We start from the raw sequence: 15,363 nt of genomic DNA, 5'->3' as shown, positions 1-15,363 counted from the left end.
TATTTTTAATAGTAGAGTTTAGAATTATAATTAGTGAATTAATGAGTTAATCGATAAACAATACAGAAATGAATGAAGAGAAATTGGTCTTCTTTGGATCAATGATAACTGTTGGTGTAGGAGTCACTCATGATGAATGATATGTGTCTGGACCGCTGAGGTCCAACACAGAGGAAATGTGAGGTTTGTTTTTTTTTTAATTGTCGTCTGCTCTGATCTATACTCCTCAGAAGGAACCCACTTGAGATGATTAAAGCATCTTTCAAGGTCATGTACTGTCCAGTTGCATCTATGTTGTTAGGAACATTGGAAAGACCAGTGTGAGTGATGTCAGTGTTTGAGCTTAGGTGGTTTGTTTAAGGGCACTCAGTGTATTATTCCAAATATTAAATATAATCAAAGAAGGCAAAATATGCCAGTGTCAAATATCATACTGATATCAAACATTAAGTTGATGAATCCATAAATGTAAACCTTGAGGTCAGTTTTTGAAACAGAGTTAGTCTCTGGAAAAGATTGTAGGAAGAGATATTAAGGATATTAAGGGATCTTCTATTTATTTATTTTTAATTTTGTGTATTTATTAATTTTGTTAAGCCATAAACAATTGTTTATGAGGATGAAAAGAAAGAGGCCTAATCATGAGTCAGTCGTGATGAATGGTGGTGGATGAATCATGGACAATGAATATTATGTGTCTGGATAACGAGGTGCAACATAATACCAACATAGTGTAGTCTGTTTATTTAATCCTATAGAAGGTGTCAGGAATATACCCAATGTAGGTATTGGGTTTATAGATTTAGATTATTATTGTTAATAGACTAATTATAGGGCCATTAAAGAAATACAAATAATAAAGAAGAAAGGGCAAGGCATTGTTTAACTCTGAACATTTGTGGACAGGATTGAGATATTATTAGTTCAATTGAAAACACTGAAACTCATTAAGGAATAAAGGGAACAAGAGTGTCATTTGAAAAAAAAAAAAAGAAGAGTGTCATCTGTTTGACTAAGGATCGTATTAGCCCAGATAATTAAGAGTCAGTTTTTTGTTGTTGTTGTTGTATGTCTGTTTCAAGTCTCCTGCTGTTGATTTTGTTAAGATAAAAGTATTTACATGAGGAATAATTTATAAATTCCTAAATGAGTGGGCAAAAATGTGGAAATCAAGGATCAATGCGAATAAGAATTTAACATTTTTTTTTAAATCATCACCTGTGCTTTGTCCTTCTCAGAATGGACACACACGAGCTGATTCAAGCAGTACAACCTGGTGGCATAGAGACCAGTGTGAGTAATAAGAGTCAAAGTTTTCGTCTGGGTTTTAATGATTTTTTTTTCATGGTATTCAATGTATTTTTTTAAAAGTGCCATATTTAATAAAGATGGTGACCTGTAGCCCAGTGACAAATATTGAAATGACATGAAACATAAAAATGTAGGATATTTATTTATTTATTTATTTATTTATTTATTTTTAAAGATTTTATTTATTTATTTGAGAGAGAGAATGAGACAGAGAGAGAGCGCATGAGAGGGGGGAGGGTCAGAGGGAGAAGCAGACTCCCCGCCGAGCAGGAAGCCCGATGCGGGACTCGATCCCGGGACTCCAGGATCATGACCTGAGCCGAAGGCAGTCGCTCAACCAACTGAGCCACCCACGCGCCCCAAAATGTAGGATATTTAAAGAGAGAGATATATTGATGTGAAAATAATTCTATATACAGAATAGGGATTTCAGGGTTGCTATTTTTTTTGATAATTGGGTTTTAGAATAATTAGTGAATCAATAAATTAGTCACTAAGCGCTGTAGAAATGAGGAAAACAGGTACAATATTGGATCGATGACCACTGGTGGCGTATGAGTTGTGCACGATGAATATGTGTCTGGAACTCTGAGGTCCAACACAGATGGATTCTGGTCCATTGCCCCCATTTAAGTGATCTTTTAGACATGTGTCAGGAATATATAAGGATCTTCTTTTGGCCTTTACCTTCAGGCATTTCTGTTATTATTATAATTAGTTCAATGAAATAATAAATATATAGAGAAAGATGAAGGTAGTGGAACTTTGTCCAGTTATTAAAATACGTGGTTAGGCAAGGAATACTATTACTGTATATTAAAAACAAATACCTATTTGAAAGATACATATGCATCTATTCTTTGACTAAAGATGATATAGTTATTCATAAGTAATAGTCAATATTCATGTTTTCTGTCAAGGACGATGTCATTATTGTTCATTCACTGATTGAAAGGTGGAATACAGGGATGAATGAACATAAGGTCTCAGTTTTTTATCCCCTGCTCTGTCTTGTACTCCTTAGAGTGGTCACCCTCGGCTGATCGAAGCAATCCACCGTAGCCATGAGTTTTGTGGTTGCATCTACGTGTGAAGAGCATGGAGCACAATGTGAGTAACAGTCAAAATTCTTTTCTTGGTTTTGTGATTTTACAAAAAGGTTTTCACTGCATTATTAAAAAGTGTGAAATATGACCAGTGATCGGCCAAACATGCTTAAAAAAATACGATGTTAATATGAAGCATTAGTTAACTAATCTTTGTAGGAAATTTTTTTGTCAACTGTATTTCAATAAAAAAAAACCAATGGTACGATAAATAGAATGTAAATTGATAAATCTGAAGAGGGTAAAACACTTTATTGTTAACATATATAATAAGGAAATATAATTGGAATGGAAAATAAAATGATCAAGTATATATGTCTTGAGTGAGAATGATAGTGGTAAGTAATAGGTATTGATTGAGTCTATTAAAACTTTGATATTTACTTTAAGAGAAAAACAAATATTACCACTATTAAATGTCCAGATGACTATGCAAATGAAAAATGGAAACTATGAATCAATGGAGAAAAAGTCTCAACCATTTTAGTCACATTTTCTGCTTAGTACTCTTCAGAATGGATGCTGGAACTGATTTCAGCTTCTGCTTCATTAAATAGTCATGGTGCCACTGTATGGAGAGGGACCAAAGTAAGTAATGGTCAAAGTTGAATGAATAATATGAGTGTGGGACTCGGAGGGCCAATACAAAAGGATCTAGTCTATTGCCCGTATTTCAAGTCATACTCTAGGCATATTTCAGGATTATACAGTGATTTTTTTCTTGGTCTTTGTGTTCATGAATTATAAAAATATAATTATGAAAGAATCAATAGCAGAATAAGTTAGCACATGTATAAATGAATAAAGATGAAGAGGGTGAAGCATTTTTCATTACTAAAATATATAGTCAGGAAAATGAATATTACTATCCACTGGAATGGATAATAAATGACCAACCAAATGAAGGTAAAAAGCAAGGGAGAATGGAGACAATTTCTCAATCTTGATATCATCTGCTGTGATGCTCTGTACTTCTTAGAATGGTCACTCCTGACCTGATTTAAGGATTCTTCGAAGGTCACGAACTGTATGGTTGCATCTTTGTGTTAGGAGCATGGAGAACAATGTGAGTAATAGTCAAAGTTCTTGACTTAGTTTGATTCGTTTTTTTAAGAAAATTATTCACTGCATTATTAAACAGTATTGAATATAATCAAAGAAGGCCAACCATAGTGATATTTAATATCAGATTGATATGAAGCATTACGTGTTTAGTCCATAAATGAAACATTGAGTTCAGTTAAATGAAAGAGATTTAGTCTTTATGTGAATGATTCTATAGGTGGATGTTATGGGATAATCAAGGACCTTATTCTTGTGTTTTTGTGATTCACATGCATTTCCTTATTAATTAGATAATAAATAAATGTAGATGAGGATGAAGATGGGCAATTTTGGTCCAGTGATGATAACTGGTGGCTTTTGAGTCATATGCAATGAATACCTCATATCTAGAACCCTGAGGTCCAACAGAAAAAGACTAATCCATTCACCATATATTAAGACTGTAGATAGATTTCAGCATTCTACAGTGATCTTTTCCTTGGTCTTGTGTTCATAAATTTTAAAAATATGATTATAAAAGAATCAATGGCAAGAATAAATTTGCAAATGTATAAATGAATAAAGATGAAGAGGGTGAAACATTGTTCATTACTAAAATATATAGTCAGGAAAATTAATATTAATATTCACTGGAATGGATTATAAATGGACCAAGTGTATTACATCTTTGAGTAAGGGTGACATGGATGGTGACGGATAGTAGTCAGTATCACCCTGAGTCAGTTGTGAGTTTGATGTTTATTGTACTGAGAGGAAAATAAATATCACTGTACATTAATAAACACTTAAATGACTATGTACATGATCGATTTAAACTGTGGGTCAATGGGGAGAATGTCTCTCTTTTTTTTTTTTATCATTGTGTCTTCTTGGTACTCTTCAGAATGGATGCACTGAGCTGATTTTAACTTTTGCCATAGTTAAGATTATGTTGTCTCTGTGTCAGGAAAGAGAACAAAGTGAGTAATAGTCAAAGATCTTAGCTTGGTTTTAATCATTTGTTTGTTTTTGTTTTTGTTTTTTTTAAATTTTATTTTATTATGTTATGTTAGTCACCATACAATACATCATTAGTTTTTTATTTTTTTTTTAAAGATTTTATTTATTTATTTGAGACAGAGAGAATGAGAGAGAGAGAGCACATGAGAGGGGGGAGGGTCAGAGGGAGAAGCAGGCTCCCTGCCGAGCAGAGAGCCCGATGTGGGACTCGATCCCAGGACTCCAGGATCATGACCTGAGCCGAAAGCAGTCGCTTAACCAACTGAGCCACCCAGGCGCCCACATCATTAGTTTTTGATGTGGTGATCCGCGATTCATTGTTTTCATATAACACCCAGTGTTCCATGCAGTACGTGCCCTCCTTAATACCCATCACTGATCTAACCCATTCCCCACCCCATTCCCCTCTAAAACCCTCAGTTTGTTTCCTGGAGTCCATAGTCTCTCATGGTTTGTCTCGCTCTCTGATTTCCCCCCCTTCATTTTTCCCTTCCTTCTCCTAACATCCTCCATGCTATTCCTTATGTTCCACAAATAAGTGAAACCATATGATAATTGACTTTCTCTGCTTGACTTATTTCACTTAGCATAATCTCCTCCAGTCCCATCCATGCTGATGTAAAAGTTGGGTATTCATCCTTTCTGATGGCTGAGTAATATTCCTTTGTATATATGGACCATATCTTCTTTATCCATTCATCTGTTGAAAGACATCTCGGCTCTTTCCACAGTTTGGCTATTGCGGACATTGCTGCTATGAACATTGGGGTACACAGGGCCCTTCTTTTCACTACATCTGTGTTTTTGGGGTAAATACACAGGAGTGCAATTACTGGGTCATAGGGTAGCTCTATTTTTAATTTTTTGAGGCACCTCCACACTGTTTTCCAAAGTGGCTGTACCAACTTGCATTCCCACCAACAGTGTAAGAGGGTTCCCCTTTCTTCACAACCTCTCCAACATTTGTTGTTTCTTGCCCTGTCAATTTGTGCTGTTTTAACTGGTGTAAGGTGGTATCTGACTGTGGTTTTGATTTGAATTTCCCCGATGGCTAATGATGATGAACATTTTTTCATGTGTCTGTTAGCCATTTGTATGTCTTCTTCAGAGAAGTGTCTGTTCATGTCTTCTGCCCATTTTTTGACTGGATTTTTTTTGGGTGTTGAGTTTGAGACGTTCTTTATTAATCATTTGTTTAAGAGTATTCTCAGCATTGTTAAAATGTATTAAACAGAACAAAAAAGTTATCCATGGCACAAAAATAGATATAATAGGAAACACTGTGTTGATGAATCAACAGGAAAATACATCGTATATAGTATATGGGAATGGATTCTATAGAACAGCATTAAGCACATTCAGCGATTTTGTGCTCATGTTTTCTTGAATAAATGTGCCTTTTATTAATATCTAAGAACTAATGATTTAATTGAGGACAAATGTAAAACGCATGAAGAAAGTGAGGGTCTAGCATGGACAGGTAATGATGATTGGTGGTATATGAGTTGTGGATGAGCAATATGTGTGGGGTTCAACACAATACCTAGTCTATTTCCTGTTTGAAATGATCCAGTAGTCACATGTTAGGAATATATAGATATCATGTTCTCATTTTAGATTCATACATTTAGATTCACTATTACTAATGAATCGATGATAGAACCATCAAACAAATATAAATAGATAAAGAAGAGGATGAAGTGTTTTTCAATTATAAACCTATGTGATGATCAGGCAAAAAATATTACCAAAAATTGAAAACACTGATGCTTATTAAGAAATAAATGGATTAAGAATATTATCTCTTTGGCTTACGATCATGTAGACACTGTTTAGTAAGAGTCAATTTTACTGTTCTATATCAGATCCAAGTTTGAGATTATTCCTTTTGTTAAGAGAAAAAAACATTTATGGAAAATTAATAAATATATCAATGAGTAACTGAAATGCAGAAATCAAGGATCAATGGAGATAAGATCTGCATTTTTTGTTTGTTAGTTTTGTTTTTTTAGTAATCACCTGTTCTGCTCTGTATTCTTCAGAGCAGACCCAGTTGAGCTGATTTAACACTTTCCATGGTCACGAGCTCTATGGTTGCATATGTGTGCTAGGAGCATGGAGACCAATGTGAGTAGTAGTCAAAGTGTTTGTCTTGGTTTAGGTGGTTTTTTAAAGAGTATTCAATGTATTATTAAAAAGATGGCCAATTGTACAGTTGTGATAAATGTGAGATTGATTCTTTTTAAAGATTTTATTTATTTGAGAGAGAGAGAGAGAGAACACAAAGGGGAGAGGGTCCAAGGGAGAAGCAGACTCCCTGCAGAGCAGGGACCCTGATGCGGGACTCGATCCTGGGACTCCAGGATTATGACCTGAGCCGAAGGCAGTAGCTTAACCAACAGAGCCACCCAGGCACTCTAAATGTGAGAATGAGATGGTGCATTACATTGATTATTACATATATGTAAAGCTGAGGTTAATTAATGAAAGTCCACTATACAGATTCGGGACATAAAAAACTCTCCTTGGGTTTTTGTGAATTATAGTGATTACAGATTATTATTAATGAATTAATGATCAATAAACAAATGGAATTGAATGAAGAAAAAGAGGGACAGTCCTGGATCGATGATGACCACTGGTGGCGTATGAGTTATGTACGATGAATACGTGTCTGGAACTCTGAGGTCCAACAGAAGAGAAATCTGGTCCATTCCCTTTTTTTAAAGCGATTCTACATACAGAGGTCAGGAATACACAAAGATCTTTTTGGCCTTTGTGCTCAGGGTTTTTCATTCCATTATTATAATTGGATAAGTGAATGAAAGGAAGAAAGAGAAAAAGAAAGAGAGAAAGATAAGTGGAGTGAACCATTGTCCAATTATAAAAATACGTGATCAGGCAAGAAATGCTGTGGATATATTTTCAAAACACTGAAGTTCAACAGCATATGACTGTTACCTCTTAGATTAGGGAGAGTATAGACAGTATAAATTATAGACAGTGTTTATGTTTTGGGTCAGTGGCAAATTCAAAATTGTTTTCTTAAGAGAAAATGAAATAAATACACTTGAAATTAACGATTGCACAAATGACTGTCTAAATTAAAGATGAAAGGCAAGGATCAATGGAGAGATGGCATAATTTTTTTTTATCATCTGTTTTGCTCTGTACTCCTCAGAATGGGCACACTTGAGCTGATGTCAGCATCTTTCATGGTCTTGAGCTCCTGGTTCCATGTATTTGTTAGAGGCATGGAGACCAAAGTGAGTAATAACGTTCTCATCTTGGTTTGTGTTCTTTTGGAGTATTCAATGTGTAACAAGCTTTGAAATATAATCAAATAAGGCCACATGTAGCCTAATAGTAAATACAGGGTAGATATGAAGCATTATATCAATGGGTGCATATATAAAAACCTGAAGATATTAATGAAAGAGATATATTGATATGACAATTGTTCTATATACAGATTAGAGATATCAGGGCTCTTTCTCAGTTTTTGTGAGTCATAGAGTTTGAAAGTATAATTAGTGAATTAATGAATTAATCAATAAATATCATAGAAATGAATGAAGAGAAAGTGGACTAATCTTGGATCAATGATGACGGCTGGTGGCGTATGAGTCATATACGATGAATGCTACGTGTCTGGAACTCTGAGGTCCAACCCAAAAGAAATCTAGTCCATTTTCTCTTTTTGAAATGATTCTATAAACAGATGTCAGAAACATACAGGGATTTCATTTTGGTCTTTGTGTTCATGTATATTCAAACTATTATTACAATTGGATCAATGAAAGAACATTGAAAATGTGTAGGTAAAGATGAATAAGGTTAAGCATTGTCCAATTATAAAAATATATGGTAAGAGAAAAAATGCTGTTGATATATATTGAAAACTCTGATATTCACTAAGAAGTAAATATTCTTTGATTAAGGATGATACAGACAGCATTACCAATAGTCAGTGCTCAGGTTTTGTGTCAGTGGCAAGACCTACACTGTTTATTTAAGAGAAGGTAAAAATGTTATCCCAAATAACTACCTAGATGACTGACTAAATAAAAAGTGGAATACAAGGGCTGATGCTGATAATGTCTCAAGCTTTCTTTATCTCCTCCTCTGTTCTGTAAGCCTTAGAACGGACACCCTTGAGCTGATGGAAGATCCTCCAGGGTCGTGAGCTCCATGGTTACATCTGTGCTTTAGGAGCATGGAGATCAATGTGAGTAATAGTCAAGGCTGTTGTCTTGGTTTCAGAGTTTGCTTGTTTTTTTTTTTTTTTAAAGGCATTCACTGTATTATTTTAAAAATATGAAATATAATTTTGAAGGTTAACTGTGGCCCCGGCATAAGTATGGGGTTGATGTGAAGCATTGTTTTGATTAATCCTTACATGCAACATTGAAATAAAGTAATGAAAAAGGTGTATTACCATGAGTAATAGTTCTATAGACAGATGTTAGAGATATTTAAGGATCTTACTCTCATGTTTTAGGACTTCAGGTAGTTCTTTTATTATTATTGATGAATTAATAAAATTCATGTAGACACAAATTAAAATGAGGGCCAAGTCTGGATCAATGATGACCACTGGTGGCGGTATGAGTCATGGATGATGACTACTACATGTCTGGAACTCTGAGGTCCAACACTAATACAAGAGAAATCTAGACTATTCCTCTGTTGAAACAAAATCCTATAGATAAATGTTAGAGATATGTAAGAATCTTTTGCTTCTAATTTTATGGCTCATAGATTATGATTATATTAATATCAAAGAGTCAATGGAAGGATCAATAAAAATATTTAAATGATTAAAGATGAATGGAGTGAGGCATATTCCAAATTGTGAAAAGATGTGATAAGGAGAACAATGCTATTAATATAATCTGGAATGCATAGTAAGTAGACCAAAGGTATTACCTTGGATTACATAGCCATTGGTAAGTAATAATCAATGTTTTGTTCTGAATCAATGAATTAGAAGTTCAACATTTGTTTTAGTAAGAGAAAAGTAAGCAAATACCACAGTCAATTAATAAATATTAAATGGCTGAGTAAATGAAAGGTGGAATACAAAGGACCAATGGATAGAAGATCTCAAACTTTATTTTCTGCTTTCTCTTGTACTCCTCAGAATGGGCACTGCCACACCAATTCTGGCATTCTGCCATGGCCTCAATGGCTGTCTTAGGAGCATGGAGACCAGAGTGTGTGAGTAATAGTCAAAGTTCTTGTCTTGGTTTGGGCAATTTAAGAGAGGTGAATGCATTATTAAGAAGTAGGAAATAGGGGGACGCCTGGGTAGCTCAGTCGGTTAAGCGCCTATCTTAGGCTTAGGTCGTGATCCCAGGGTCCTGGGATCGAGTCCTGCATCAGGCTCCTTGCTCAGTCAGGAGCCTGCTTCTCCCTCTGCCTGCCACTCCTCCTGCTTGTGCTTGCACTCTCTTGCTCTCTCTCTCTCTGACAAATAAATAAAAAATCTTTAAGAAAAAAAAGTTTAAAAAAGAAGTAGGAAATAGGGGCACCTGAGGGGCTCAGTTGGTTAAGCGTCCAACTCTTGGTTTTGGCTCAGGTCATGATCTCTGGGTCATGAGATTGAGCCCCGAACTGGTCTCTGTGCTCAGCTGGGAATCTGCTTGAGATTCTCTCCCTCTCTCCCTTCACCTGCAAATGCTCTCTCTCTAAAATAAATAAATAAATCTTTATTTAATAAAAAAAAAAAGAAGTAGGAAATATAATCAAAAAGAGCCAAACATGATCCAGTAATAAACATGGGACTGACATGAAACATTATGTTGCTATGTCCGTACATGAAACACTGAGGCCAATTTAAGAAACAGATCTAATGTCTGTGAGAAATGATTTTATAGATAAATATTAGGGATGTTGAGGCTCTTATTCTGGGTTTTTTTGGATTTATGTATATTTCTTCATGAGTAAGTAGCAAATTAATGAATAAATCAATAGGCAAAATATAAATGAAAAGAATTCACAAACTTGGACCATTGACAGTGACTGGTAGTGTATGAATCAAGAATGATGAATAATATGTGTCTGGACATCTGTATGGAAGTGTTAAATCACTATATTGTACACCTGAAACTAATATTACACCATATGTAACCAATTGGAATTTAATTAATTAATTTTTAAAAGATTTCATTTATTTGAGAGAGAGAGAGTGAGCAAGAGAAAGCGCACAAGCAGGGGGTGTGGTAGGCAGAGGGTGAGGGAGAAGCAGACTTCCCGTTGGGCAGGGAGCCCGACATGGGGCTCGATCCCATGACCGGAGCTCAAAGCAGATGCTTAATCAACTGAGCCACCCAGGTGCCCCTAACCAATTGGAATTTAAATAAAAACTTAAAAAAATTAAATTTGAAAAAAGAATTCATATTCATTCCCCTCCCTTTATTTTCCCATCTACTTTCTACTCTGCAGAGTGGACACACTTGAGCTGATTCTATAATGATCAAGACCTTTATGGTTCAGTGTGAGTACTAGTCCCAATTCTTGCCTTTGTCGGGGCTATTTGTTGAGGGCATTCACGGTTGTCTGTATGATTAAAAAGTATGGAATATATTCAAAGAAGTCCACATAAGGACCAATGATGAGATTGTGTCACAAACCAAGGTTCATGATAAATCTGATTTAGCACAACACACACCCTTTTATAAAAGAAATTCTATCCTTTTAGCTCTGAGGGTATGGGACCCAGAGTCAATTGTCTGCAGCAGTCCTCGTTCTTATGTTGGGTAGTTTATTTAATGGTGCTCATTATATTATTAAAATGGATGGATAACTTAATATATTAATTAATAAAATGGAGGTCCATTCATGAGCCAGATGTAAGAATATGGCATATATCACTGTTTATGAGAAATTTCTGTCATGATTCCCTCATGTTCAGTATTTAAACCCCGAATCTCGTTTGTCAACATCCTCTTTACGTTCAGCAGGATGGATGCACCGTAGCTAATTAAATTACTCTCCAATCATGAAGATCTTTGCCTTATCCCTGTGGGAAGGAGCATATCATGCTACGTAAGTAACCAAGTTCTTGGTTTGGTGGTTAGTTTGTGGGTTTTCATTGTATCAGTTAAAAAAAAAGCTCCCATCTGTTACCATGCAACACTATTACAATACCACTGACCATATTCCCAATGCTCTGCCTTTTATTCCTTTGACTTGTTCATTCCATAACTGGGGGTCTGTATCTCCCACCCCTCCACCCATTATACCCATCCCACCCCCGCACTTTAGGTGACCATCAGTATCTTCTCTCTATGTATAGGTCTGACTCTGATTTTTGTTTATTCTTTTGGTTTGCTTTTTAGATTCTACATATAAGTGAAATCATACGCTATTTGCCTTTCTTAAACTTGTTTTACTTAGCATCGTACCCTCTAAGAGTTGTTCAATCACTGTGTTATGTACTTGAAACTAATGTAACATGGTGTGTTGGCTATACTCAAATAAAAGAAAAATATATGGAAAATGTAAACAAAAAATGTAAGGAAATAAAACAAATATAAATAACTTTTGAAATGTCATGCATAGACCAATAATGTAAATATGTTACAAACCACAGTTTATAATTAATCCAGTGTGGTACAAATGAAGTACAAGTAAAAAACCTAGCTTTTTTCATTCATTTCAAAACTTCAAGTCTCATTTTATGTTTGTCCCATTTATTATTTATTTAGTCCCTCTGATTAAACATTCCTCTCTTCATGAAGATCTAGGCTGTTACTCATTTCAGGGGTCAGTATTCTAGTTGTTGAATAGGATGGTGGGTTCATCCTTAGTCACTGTAACACCAAAAAATGGTTCAGTGTAACATCTGAAAGTTAAATGCAGAAGAGCCAGGCCTGGACCGATGATGTGAATGGAATGCATCTGAATGAAAATTATGATCAATCATTTTTTTGAACCACTGAGGTCCATTGCACAAAGAGAACTACTCTATGACTTTGCGGCGATGGTCTCAGGAAAGTTTAAGAATCTGGTTGAGAAGGGTTCATGGATATTGATTTTATATTATTAGTGAATAAAGGAATTCATCAATAAACAAATATATTCAAAGGTAAAGAAAAATAGAAATAGAAATAGAAAAAGACCAATTTAGGGGCACCTGGGTGGCTCAGTTGGTTAAGTGTTTGCCTTCAGCTTAGGTCATGATCCCAGGGCCCTGGGATTGAACCCCGCATCGTTTCCCTGCGTAGTGGGGGGAGCCTGCTTCTCCCTCTGCCCCTCCCCCTGCTTGTGTGCTCTCTCTCACTCACTCTCTCTCAAGTAAATAAATAAAATCTTTAAAAAAAGAAAGAAAAAGACCAATTTAAAGGATATGTTACAAAACAGGAAATACTACTAATTCAGTTCTGATATATTTTGGTCCATTAAGAAAAAAAATATATAGATTAAAGTTGTTACCACTTAGCATAAGAAGCAGCTAGACATAGGTATTTAATGGTCAGTGTTCTGCTCTTAGTTTGCAGTGGGTTCCTAGATGTTTGATTTATGAAGAAAGGAAAAATTAAAATTGAACAAATGGTTAACTAAATGAGTAAGTGCCAAGTATGAACCAGTGATGAGTATATTTTATTCTTTTTTACATCTGCTTTGTACCCCTGAATGGCCACACATTGGCCATTTCAGTCATTATATTTAATGATGAAGATCCTGACTGTGACCAATGTGGCCAAGGACAGTATAGATTGGGGTAAGTAGTAGATTAAGTTTTTATTCTTGGTTTCGTCCTTTTATTCATGGATGATGACTGTATTGTTTAAAAAGAATAAATGGCTTCATGCAATCATAAATTGAAATCATTGAAGACCATTCATGGACAAATGATAAGAATTTATCCTGACAAGATCGTGCTTAATTCATTTTTCAAAACTGAAAAAAACAAAAGAAAACAGATCTCCATTCAAAAAATAGATTTAGACTACCCTCTCTCTCAGATTAAGAAGATTATAGATCTTTGTTCCGTGAGAAATGGAATAAATGATGAATGAAATAGAGAATGATTGAATGACCCAGTGGTAATGAATGACTGAGTCTTTGTGGAAACAAAAGGAAATCTATTGATGAAAATGTGAAGGAGTATGCAAATGTGTTAATAAATTGACAATGAGTTGAGTAAATGGATATGTGCATAAATGCATGATGAATTAATTAATGAATTAATGCGTGGATGAGACCATGTGTAAGTAAAAGTGTCAAAAGGATAATGAGCGAGTGATGAATGAATGAGTCCGTGAGTGAATGAGTGAAAGAGTAGTTGCTCAAGGAGGACCAGTAAGTGAAGGATGAGTGCACAAATGGATGCGAGAATGAATAAGTGAATCCCCGAATGAGCTCCTGAATTACTAGAGAATTGAAAATTAACTAGTAATGAGGGAATGAATGAACCGTGGGTCAATGTATGCATCAATGAGTGAATAAGTAACCAAATGAATTAAGTAATAAGCCAACAACTGAGTGGGTGAAGAAATTAATAAATCAATTAGAGAAGGAAAAAGTTGAATAATTTAACTAATGTGTAAATAAATAAGTCTACAAATGAGACAAATTAATGAGTGGATGCATTAGCAAGTGGATGGAGGAATGGAGTGGATATTAGAGTGAGTGAATAAAATAATGAATTAGTGAGTGAGTCAATGAGTCAGTGGATGGGAATGTAATCCAAGAACAACTTCACTGAATGAATGAATAAAGGGGGGAGTCAAGAAAGGAGTGAGTGAGTCAGTGATCCATGTGTGAGGCAGTGCATGAGTGAGCTCACACTGGGATCCCTTCCCCGACCGCTCCAGAGAGAGCTCGCCACACCCCAACCTCACGGCATGCTGGGAATGCCGGCACGTTGTAAACAGCTTCACGGGAGCGCCCATGCTACTCCATCATGGGCATTGGTGTACATGTCATCACTAGATGGCTGTGCCCCGAGAGCCAGGAACCGGGTCACATTCTTCTCGGGAGCCTAGGAGGCGCCCAGTAAATTATTGCTGAATGAATTAATGAAGAACTAAAAATATATGTGCTTTTGTGGAACCGGGATGGCCCTTCTCAGAATGGTCTGGGAACTGTGCTGTGGGGAAGTGTGCTGTGTGTCAGATGGTCTGTGGCATCCTCCTACGCAAGTCCAGATTCTCCCTTGGGTCTGGCTTCTAGGGTTCAGTGCCAGACAGTGAGACAGGATACTGGCAGTTCTGACTACCCTGGACCTTGGCCCATCCTTGGGCAACGTTGGCTTGCCATTGGGGAATCGAAGTCCTGGGTCTTCCCGAAAGCTGCCCTTGCGTCTGCCAAGACTGGAGGTCGAAAATAACCTGGTCTTGTTTTTATGCCTCCAGCAAGTGGGCCAGCTCCTTGCCCGTGCAAGCAAGCCGAGTTCCTCTGGTTATCGTTGTAGGACTTTGGGTTAGACTTAAGGTGCCTCTGGGCCTCCAGTCTCAGCATCATCCGCTCGATAAGGGTAACAGTTGTTATGGGAATTAACCTTGCCTAGCAGGAGCTTATTAGAATGTCCACACTATGGTACTTGGGAGGGAATAGAAGCCTCAGAAATCACCTAAAGTAGCTGTAGTTGAATGGTTTCAACTGTACTTATTTGAAAACTCCCAAATGATACCCAACTAATACCCAGATTCCCTCTCCCAGAAGAATGGCGAGTCCAGCGAAGTTCTGGAAGAATGCCAGTTTGGATGGGACCGGCTGGCCCAGACCATGCACCTTTAAGGCAGCAGAACATGCCATTCTGCCAGGGACAGATGACAAGAAAAGTAGGTTGGCAACACCTTTGCCCTATGTGGGGTATTTGCCCAAGACCCACCCTCCGTCCCCTCTGCCCCCAATATTACATCCTCCCTCC

The 15,363-nt window shown here is 36.4% G+C and overlaps 6 non-coding genes and 2 pseudogenes across 6 annotated transcripts; all 8 read left to right on the top strand.

Moving 5' to 3' along the window:
* The first annotated feature begins 94 nt into the window (after window positions 1-94).
* On the top strand, window positions 95-166 carry LOC123325908. The gene has a single exon (XR_006540744.1). It is a non-coding gene; the product is annotated as a small nucleolar RNA SNORD113/SNORD114 family (small nucleolar RNA).
* A 476-nt stretch (window positions 167-642) lies between these two features.
* LOC123325924 lies at window positions 643-716 on the top strand. The gene has a single exon (XR_006540757.1). It is a non-coding gene; the product is annotated as a small nucleolar RNA SNORD113/SNORD114 family (small nucleolar RNA).
* Window positions 717-1,841: 1,125 nt separating this feature from the next.
* On the top strand, window positions 1,842-1,910 carry LOC123325895. Its single transcript, XR_006540732.1, has one exon. It is a non-coding gene; the product is annotated as a small nucleolar RNA SNORD113/SNORD114 family (small nucleolar RNA).
* A 1,902-nt stretch (window positions 1,911-3,812) lies between these two features.
* LOC123325900 lies at window positions 3,813-3,887 on the top strand. The gene has a single exon (XR_006540736.1). It is a non-coding gene; the product is annotated as a small nucleolar RNA SNORD113/SNORD114 family (small nucleolar RNA).
* Window positions 3,888-7,102: 3,215 nt separating this feature from the next.
* Window positions 7,103-7,174, top strand: LOC123325878. Its single transcript, XR_006540717.1, has one exon. It is a non-coding gene; the product is annotated as a small nucleolar RNA SNORD113/SNORD114 family (small nucleolar RNA).
* Window positions 7,175-8,076: 902 nt separating this feature from the next.
* LOC123325874 lies at window positions 8,077-8,151 on the top strand. The gene has a single exon (XR_006540714.1). It is a non-coding gene; the product is annotated as a small nucleolar RNA SNORD113/SNORD114 family (small nucleolar RNA).
* Window positions 8,152-9,060: 909 nt separating this feature from the next.
* LOC123325876 lies at window positions 9,061-9,136 on the top strand (annotated as a pseudogene).
* Window positions 9,137-10,488: 1,352 nt separating this feature from the next.
* LOC123325923 lies at window positions 10,489-10,570 on the top strand (annotated as a pseudogene).
* Window positions 10,571-15,363: the final 4,793 nt, after the last annotated feature.

The sequence above is a fragment of the Neomonachus schauinslandi genome, chromosome 9, assembly GCF_002201575.2.
Source record: "Neomonachus schauinslandi chromosome 9, ASM220157v2, whole genome shotgun sequence".
Classification (NCBI taxonomy): Eukaryota; Metazoa; Chordata; class Mammalia; order Carnivora; family Phocidae; genus Neomonachus; species Neomonachus schauinslandi.
This window is presented reverse-complemented; position numbering and strand designations above follow the sequence as displayed.